Source organism: Melanerpes formicivorus, unplaced genomic scaffold, assembly GCF_026170545.1.
Source record: "Melanerpes formicivorus ecotype bairdi unplaced genomic scaffold, bMelFor1.0.p_v2 SCAF_402, whole genome shotgun sequence".
NCBI lineage: Eukaryota > Metazoa > Chordata > Aves > Piciformes > Picidae > Melanerpes > Melanerpes formicivorus.
Genome location: NW_027142754.1, coordinates 137,501 through 145,000, shown reverse-complemented (window position 1 = coordinate 145,000; position 7,500 = coordinate 137,501).

The window sequence follows — 7,500 nt, the reverse complement described above, 5'->3', positions numbered from 1 at the left end:
AAAAACTTGCTGCTCTCCACGCTGTAGCCTGCACGGGGGAGGTTGCGCTCCGCTCCTCCGGCCCTAAAGCCGCCCTCGCCCGCCCCCCGGCTTGCCGCTTGGCTGGGCTGCCCGCCCGCCCGCTAATCCCCCCAACGCCCCCACCCCAAAAACACCCCAGCCCTACCGCATGCCGCTCCCCCTCTCCCCGCTCTCGCTGACCGCTGCCACCCCCCCCCCACCCCTCCCCCCCGAAACAAACCCCCCAGCCCTACCGCATGCCGCTCCCCCTCTCTCCCTAGCCTGCCCCCCCCGCCGTCGCTTGCTGCTGCCGCCGCCGCCGCCGCCGCCGGGACCCGCCTCGGTCTGGTGGCGCGCGCTCGGAGATCCCCGGCTACCCGTCCGTCCGTCCCTCCCTCCCTCCCGCCCCGCCCCGGGGGAGGGCCCGGGGCAGCGCGGGCAGGCGGGGAGCAAAAAAAGGCGCGGGCGCCAAAAAACGTCGGGGTCCCGGGGTGGCGGAGGGGGGCGGCGGCGGGGGCGGCGGCGGGTACACGGCGCCGGGTCCAGGGCGCCGGGTCCAGCCCGTCCCGGGGCGGGGACAGGTGGTGTCGTCCGTCCCCGCCCCCGTAACCTGCTCTGAAGCATCCGCTTCCCGCCGCGGTTCGCCCTCCACCCCCCCGCCGCACACGCAGCTGCCGCTTCCCGCCGCCTCTGCCCCCCGCCCCGGGATCAACCACTCGCCGGGTCCAGCCGGTCCCGGTCCCGGGAACCTGCTCCCGGGGCCAGCCGGAGCCACGCCCCCTCCTCTGACGCTTCCAGCTGCCGCCTCCCCTCCCACCCCCCAAACTCACACTGGCCCTCGCCGGCCCGCCCACCCGCCTACCTGCTTGCCCGCCGCCGCTGGGTGGCGTGCCGGACACTCTCGCACACAGGTACACAGACAGGGACACAGGGACACAGGCACTCAGGCACACAGGGACACAGGGACACAGGGACACAAGGACACAGGGACACAGGCACTCAGGCACTCAGGCACTCAGGGACACAGGGACACAGGGACACAGGGACACAGGCACTCAGGCACACAGGGACACAGGGACACAGGGACACAGGGACACAGGCACTCAGGCACTCAGGCACTCAGGGACACAGGGACACAGGGACACAGGCACTCAGGCACACAGGGACACAGGTGGCGGGCCGGAGGCCGCTCTCCACTGTGTGGCAGGGGTCCAAGAGCCACCCCAGCCCAACCCAGAGGGTCTTTTGCACCTCTCTAGAGGCCACCCAGAGACCCCAGGCCGCAGCAGAAGCCTCCCCCGCACGCTCTGCAGGCTTCCGACCCACCCCAGGCCGCAGCAGAAGCCTCTCCCGCACGCTCTGCAGGCTTCCGACCCACCCCAGGCCGCACCAGAAGCCTCTCCCGCACGCTCTGCAGGCTTCTCAGCCACCCCAGGCCGCAGCAGAAGCCTCTCCCGCACGCCCTGCAGGCTTCTCAGCCACCCCAGGCCGCAGCAGAAGCCTCTCCCGCACGCTCTTCAGGCTTCTCAGCCACCCCAGGCCGCACCAGAAGCCTCCCCCGCACGCTCTGCAGGCTTCTCAGCCACCCCAGGCCGCACCAGAAGCCTCTCCCGCACGCTCTTCAGGCTTCTCAGCCACCCCAGGCCGCACCAGAAGCCTCCCCCGCACGCTCTTCAGGCTTCTCAGCCACCCCAGGCCGCACCAGAAGCCTCCCCCGCACGCTCTGCAGGCTTCCCACCCACCCCAGGCCGCAGCAGAAGCCTCTCCCGCACGCTCTGCAGGCTTCCGACCCACCCCAGGCCGCACCAGAAGCCTCCCCCGCACGCTCTGCAGGCTTCCGTCCCACCCCAGGCCGCACCAGAAGCCTCCCCCGCATGCTCTGCAGGCTTCCGTCCCACCCCAGGCCGCACCAGAAGCCTCCCCCGCACGCTCTGCAGGCTTCTCAGCCACCCCAGGCCGCACCAGAAGCCTCCCCCGCACGCTCTGCAGGCTTCTCAGCCACCCCAGGCCGCACCAGAAGCCTCCCCCGCACGCTCTGCAGGCTTCTCAGCCACCCCAGGCCGCAGCAGAAGCCTCCCCCGCACGCTCTGCAGGCTTCTCAGCCACCCCAGGCCGCAGCAGAAGCCTCCCCCGCACGCTCTGCAGGCTTCTCAGCCACCCCAGGCCGCAGCAGAAGCCTCCCCCGCACGCTCTGCAGGCTTCTCAGCCACCCCAGGCCCCAACAGAAGCCTCTCCCGCACGCTCTGCAGGCTTCCGACCCACCCCAGGCCGCACCAGAAGCCTCCCCCGCACGCTCTGCAGGCTTCCGTCCCACCCCAGGCCGCACCAGAAGCCTCCCCCGCACGCTCTGCAGGCTTCTCAGCCACCCCAGGCCGCACCAGAAGCCTCCCCCGCACGCTCTGCAGGCTTCTCAGCCACCCCAGGCCGCAGCAGAAGCCTCCCCCGCACGCTCTGCAGGCTTCTCAGCCATCCCCAGGCCGCAGCAGAAGCCTCCCCCGCACGCTCTGCAGGCTTCTCAGCCACCCCAGGCCCCAACAGAAGCCTCTCCCGCACGCTCTGCAGGCTTCCGACCCACCCCAGGCCGCAGCAGAAGCCTCTCCCGCACGCTCTGCAGGCTTCCGACCCACCCCAGGCCGCACCAGAAGCCTCCCCCGCACGCTCTGCAGGCTTCCGTCCCACCCCAGGCCGCACCAGAAGCCTCCCCCGCACGCTCTGCAGGCTTCCGTCCCACCCCAGGCCGCACCAGAAGCCTCCCCCGCACGCTCTGCAGGCTTCTCAGCCACCCCAGGCCGCAGCAGAAGCCTCCCCCGCACGCTCTGCAGGCTTCTCAGCCACCCCAGGCCGCAGCAGAAGCCTCCCCCGCACGCTCTGCAGGCTTCTCAGCCACCCCAGGCCGCAGCAGAAGCCTCCCCCGCACGCTCTGCAGGCTTCTCAGCCACCCCAGGCCCCAACAGAAGCCTCTCCCGCACGCTCTGCAGGCTTCTCAGCCACCCCAGGCCGCACCAGAAGCCTCCCCCGCACGCTCTGCAGGCTTCCGTCCCACCCCAGGCCGCACCAGAAGCCTCCCCCGCACGCTCTGCAGGCTCCCTTGTCTGCTTTGGAAGGCCTCCCATCCACTCCAGACCTGCCTGGAGGCCTCCCTCGACTGCTCCCGGGGCCCTCGAAGCCACCCTAGGCCTTTCTGGAGGACCTGCTCGACCGCTCGGGCGGCTTCTGACGCACCCTCGGCCATCCGGCGCCCAGCATCTCCCAGGGCCAGGCACCGGCCTCCCCCTCCGGCCGCCCCTGGGGCCGGGGGTGGCTCGGACTCGGCGCCCCCAACGTGTCGTCCCGTCCCCCCCCGCCCCGCACCGCCGAACATTCGCTGCAGCCGAGGGCTTGCCGCTCGACGCCTACCCCACCCGCCCAGCCCCCCGCTGCGGCCCGGCGCTGCCCCGGCCGCTGCGCCCCGCCTCTCATCGCTCCCCCCCACCCGGCAACCGGCCGCCGGGCACGGCAAGTCCCAGGGCAGGGAACAGGTGCTGCCGGGACCCCGTGCTGGCTGCCGGCTTCCCGGGGCTGCCCCGGGCACGGACAGGTCGCCCCCCCGCCCCGGCGAATGTTCACCGAACCGGCTGCCGGCTGCCTTCGAGCACCCCCCGCCCCCCGCCACTATCGTCCCCCCCGCCCCCCCTCCGCCTCCGCTGCCGCTTCTCCCCGCACCGCCTCCACTGCCTCCCCCCGCCGCCGGCGAACGAGTCGCCGGATCCGTAGGGTGCCGGGAGCCCGAACGGCGAGCGGCTCCGGCTGCTGCCGGGACCGGGGGGATTCGAGCCGGTCCGGCCGCGGCCGGGACCCCGTGCCGGAAGCCGGCATCCCGGGACGGCCCCGGGACGGCCCCGGTCGCCGGCCGGGTGACGTTCAGCGAAGCGGCTGCCGCCAGTCTTTGGGCCTCCCCCGTGCCGGGGCCGCGGGGATTCGAGCCGGTCCGGCCGCGGCCGGGATCCCGGGCCGGACGATGGCTTCCCGGGCCGGTCCCGGTCGCCTCCCGGGTGACGTTCACCGAAGCGGCTGCCGGCTGTCTTCGAGCCCCCCCCCCCCTCCGCCTCCGCTGCCGCTTCTCCCCGCACCCCCTCCACTGCCTCCCCCCGCCGCCGGCGAACGAGTCGCCGGATCTGTAGGGTGCCGGGAGCCCGAACGGCGAGCGGCTCCGGCTGCTGCCGGGACCGCGGGGATTCGAGCCGCTCCGGCCGCGGCCGGGACCCCGTGCCGGAAGCCGGCATCCCCGGACGGCCCCGGGACGGCCCCGGTCGCCGGCCGGGTGACGTTCACCGAAGCGGCTGCCGGCTGTCTTCGAGCCCCCCCCCCCCCTCCGCCTCCGCTGCCGCTTCTCCCCGCACCCCCTCCACTGCCTCCCCCCGCCGCCGGCGAACGAGTCGCCGGATCTGTAGGGTGCCGGGAGCCCGAACGGCGAGCGGCTCCGGCTGCTGCCGGGACCGCGGGGATTCGAGCCGCTCCGGCCGCGGCCGGGACCCCGTGCCGGAAGCCGGCATCCCCGGACGGCCCCGGGACGGCCCCGGTCGCCGGCCGGGTGACGTTCACCGAAGCGGCTGCCGGCTGTCTTCGAGCCCCCCCCCCTCCGCCTCCGCTGCCGCTTCTGCCCGCACCCCCTCCACTGCCTCCCCCCGCCGCCGGCGAACGAGTCGGCGGATCCGTAGGGTGCCGGGAGCCCGAACGGCGAGCGGCTCCGGCTGCTGCCGGGACCGCGGGGATTCGAGCCGGTCCGGCCGCGGCCGGGACCCCGTGCCGGAAGCCGGCATCCCGGGACGGCCCCGGGACGGCCCCGGTCGCCGGCCGGGTGACGTTCAGCGAAGCGGCTGCCGCCAGTCTTTGGGCCTCCCCCGTGCCGGGGCCGCGGGGCTTCGAGCCGGTCCGGCCGCGGCCGGGATCCGGGGCCGGACGATGGCTTCCCGGGCCGGTCCCGGTCGCCTCCCGGGTGACGTTCACCGAAGCGGCTGCCGGCTGTCTTCGAGCCCCCCCCCCCCCTCCGCCTCCGCGGCCGCTTCTGCCCGCACCCCCTCCACTGCCTCCCCCCGCCGCCCGCGAACGAGTCGCCGGATCTGTAGGGTGCCGGGAGCCCGAACGGCGAGCGGCTCCGGCTGCTGCCGGGACCGCGGGGATTCGAGCCGGTCCGGCCGCGGCCGGGACCCCGTGCCGGAAGCCGGCATCCCCGGACGGCCCCGGGACGGCCCCGGTCGCCGGCCGGGTGACGTTCACCGAAGCGGCTGCCGGCTGTCTTCGAGCCCCCCCCCCCCTCCGCCTCCGCTGCCGCTTCTCCCCGCACCCCCTCCACTGCCTCCCCCCGCCGCCGGCGAACGAGTCGGCGGATCCATACCGTCCCGAGAGCCCGAGGCGGCGGCACCCAGTGCGGGTCCGGCCGAGGCCGGGACCCCGTGCCTGTCGCAGGCTTCCCGGGACGGCCCCGGAACGGCCGCGGTCGCCGGCCGGGTGACGTTCTCCGAAGCGGCTGCCGGCTGTCTTCGAGCCCCCCCCCCCCTCCGCCTCCGCTGCCGCTTCTGCCCGCACCTCCTTCACTGCCTCCCCCCGCCGCCGGCGAACGAGTCGCCGGATCCGTAGGGTGCCGGGAGCCCGAACGGCGAGCGGCTCCGGCTGCTGCCGGGACCGCGGGGATTCGAGCCGCTCCGGCCGCGGCCGGGACCCCGTGCCGGATGCCGGCATCCCGGGACGGCCCCGGGACGGCCCCGGTCGCCGGCCGGGTGACGTTCAGCGAAGCGGCTGCCGCCAGTCTTTGGGCCTCCCCCGTGCCGGGGCCGCGGGGCTTCGAGTCGGTCCGGCCGCGGCTGGGACCCCGTGCCTGTCGCAGGCTTCCCGGGACGGCCCCGGAACGGCCGCGGTCGCCGGCCGGGTGACGTTCACCGAGGCGACTGCCGGCTGTCTTCGAGCCCCCCCCCCCCCTGCCGGAGCCGCGGGGATACGAGCCGGTCCGGCCGCGGCCGGGACCCCCGTGCCGGAAGCCGGCATCCCGGGACGGCCCCGGGACGGCCCCGATCGCCTCCTGGGTGACGTTCACCGAAGCGGCTGCCGGCTGTCTTCGAGCCCCCCCCCCCTCCGCCTCCGCTGCCGCTTCTCCCCGCACCCCCTCCACTGCCTCCCCCCGCCGCCCGCGAACGAGTCGCCGGATCTGTAGGGGGCCGGGAGCCCGAGGCGGCGAGCGGCTCCGGCTGCTGCCGGGACCGCGAGGCTTCGAGCCGGTCCGGCCGCGGCCGGGATCTCGTGCCGAACGTCGTCTTCCCGGGACGGTCCCGGGAGGGCCCCAGTCTCCTCCCGGGTGACGTTCACCGAAGCGGCTGCCGGCTGTCTTCGAGCCCCCACCCCTGCCGTGGCCGCGGGGATTCGCCCCGGTCCGGCAGCTGACGGTTCCCTGTGTCGGACGCCGGCTTCCCGGGACTGCCCCGGGACAGCCCCGGTCGCCTCCCGGGTGACGTTCACCGAAGCTGCTGCCGCCTGTCTTTGTCCCCCCCCCCCCCGTGCTCTCCCTCAGGCGGGAGGTAGACGTGCTCTCCCTCGGCGAGTAGACGTGCTCTCCCTCGGCGAGTAGACGTGCTCTCCCTCGGCGAGTAGACGTGCTCTCCCTCGGCGAGTAGACGTGCTCTCCCTCGGCGAGTAGACGTGCTCTCCCTGGGCGAGTAGACGTGCTCTCCCTGGGCGAGTAGACGTGCTCTCCCTCGGCGAGTAGACGTGCTCTCCCTGGGCGAGTAGACGTGCTCTCCCTGGGCGAGTAGACGTGCTCTCCCTGGGCGAGTAGACGTGCTCTCCCTGGGCGAGTAGACGTGCTCTCCCTGGGCGAGTAGACGTGCTCTCCCTGGGCGAGTAGACGTGCTCTCCCTGGGCGAGTAGACGTGCTCTCCCTGGGCGAGTAGACGTGCTCTCCCTCGGCGAGTAGACGTGCTCTCCCTCGGCGAGTAGACGTGCTCTCCCTCGGCGAGTAGACGTGCTCTCCGCGGAGATCGCGCTTGTCGCCAAGGGGTCGCTGTTGCGCTCTGCCTCCGCCTACGTCATCGTACAAGCCGGCGTGATTTCTGCGACCTGCCGCTGGGCGGAGGTCGGCTGGTTGTGCGCTCGCGGAGCTGACGGCCCTCCAGTTCCGTATATGAGGGAACAAGCGACGCCGAGCACTCCCAGGGCAGCGCTGCCGAGCGGCTGCTCCAAGCCACCCGCCAGGCGGCTGGGCAGGGGTCCGTCTGGCTTCTCGGTGGCTTTCGCCCGGGTCAGAGAGGGGACCCGCGGGGCCGAACAAAGGCGCGGCGGTTTGGAGCGGCCGCTGGCGCACCCTCAGCGGTGTTGGATGGGTTTCGCTCGTCCGTGAGCCGGAGCCCAGCCCGGGCTCGGCAACGAAAGCGGGGAAAAGAAAAAAAGTTGACGAGTGGCTGGCGCCGGCCACTGCCGAAGTGTGGAACCCCCGAAGCGAAGTTTGCCCGGTGGGGCACGGGGGCAGAGAAA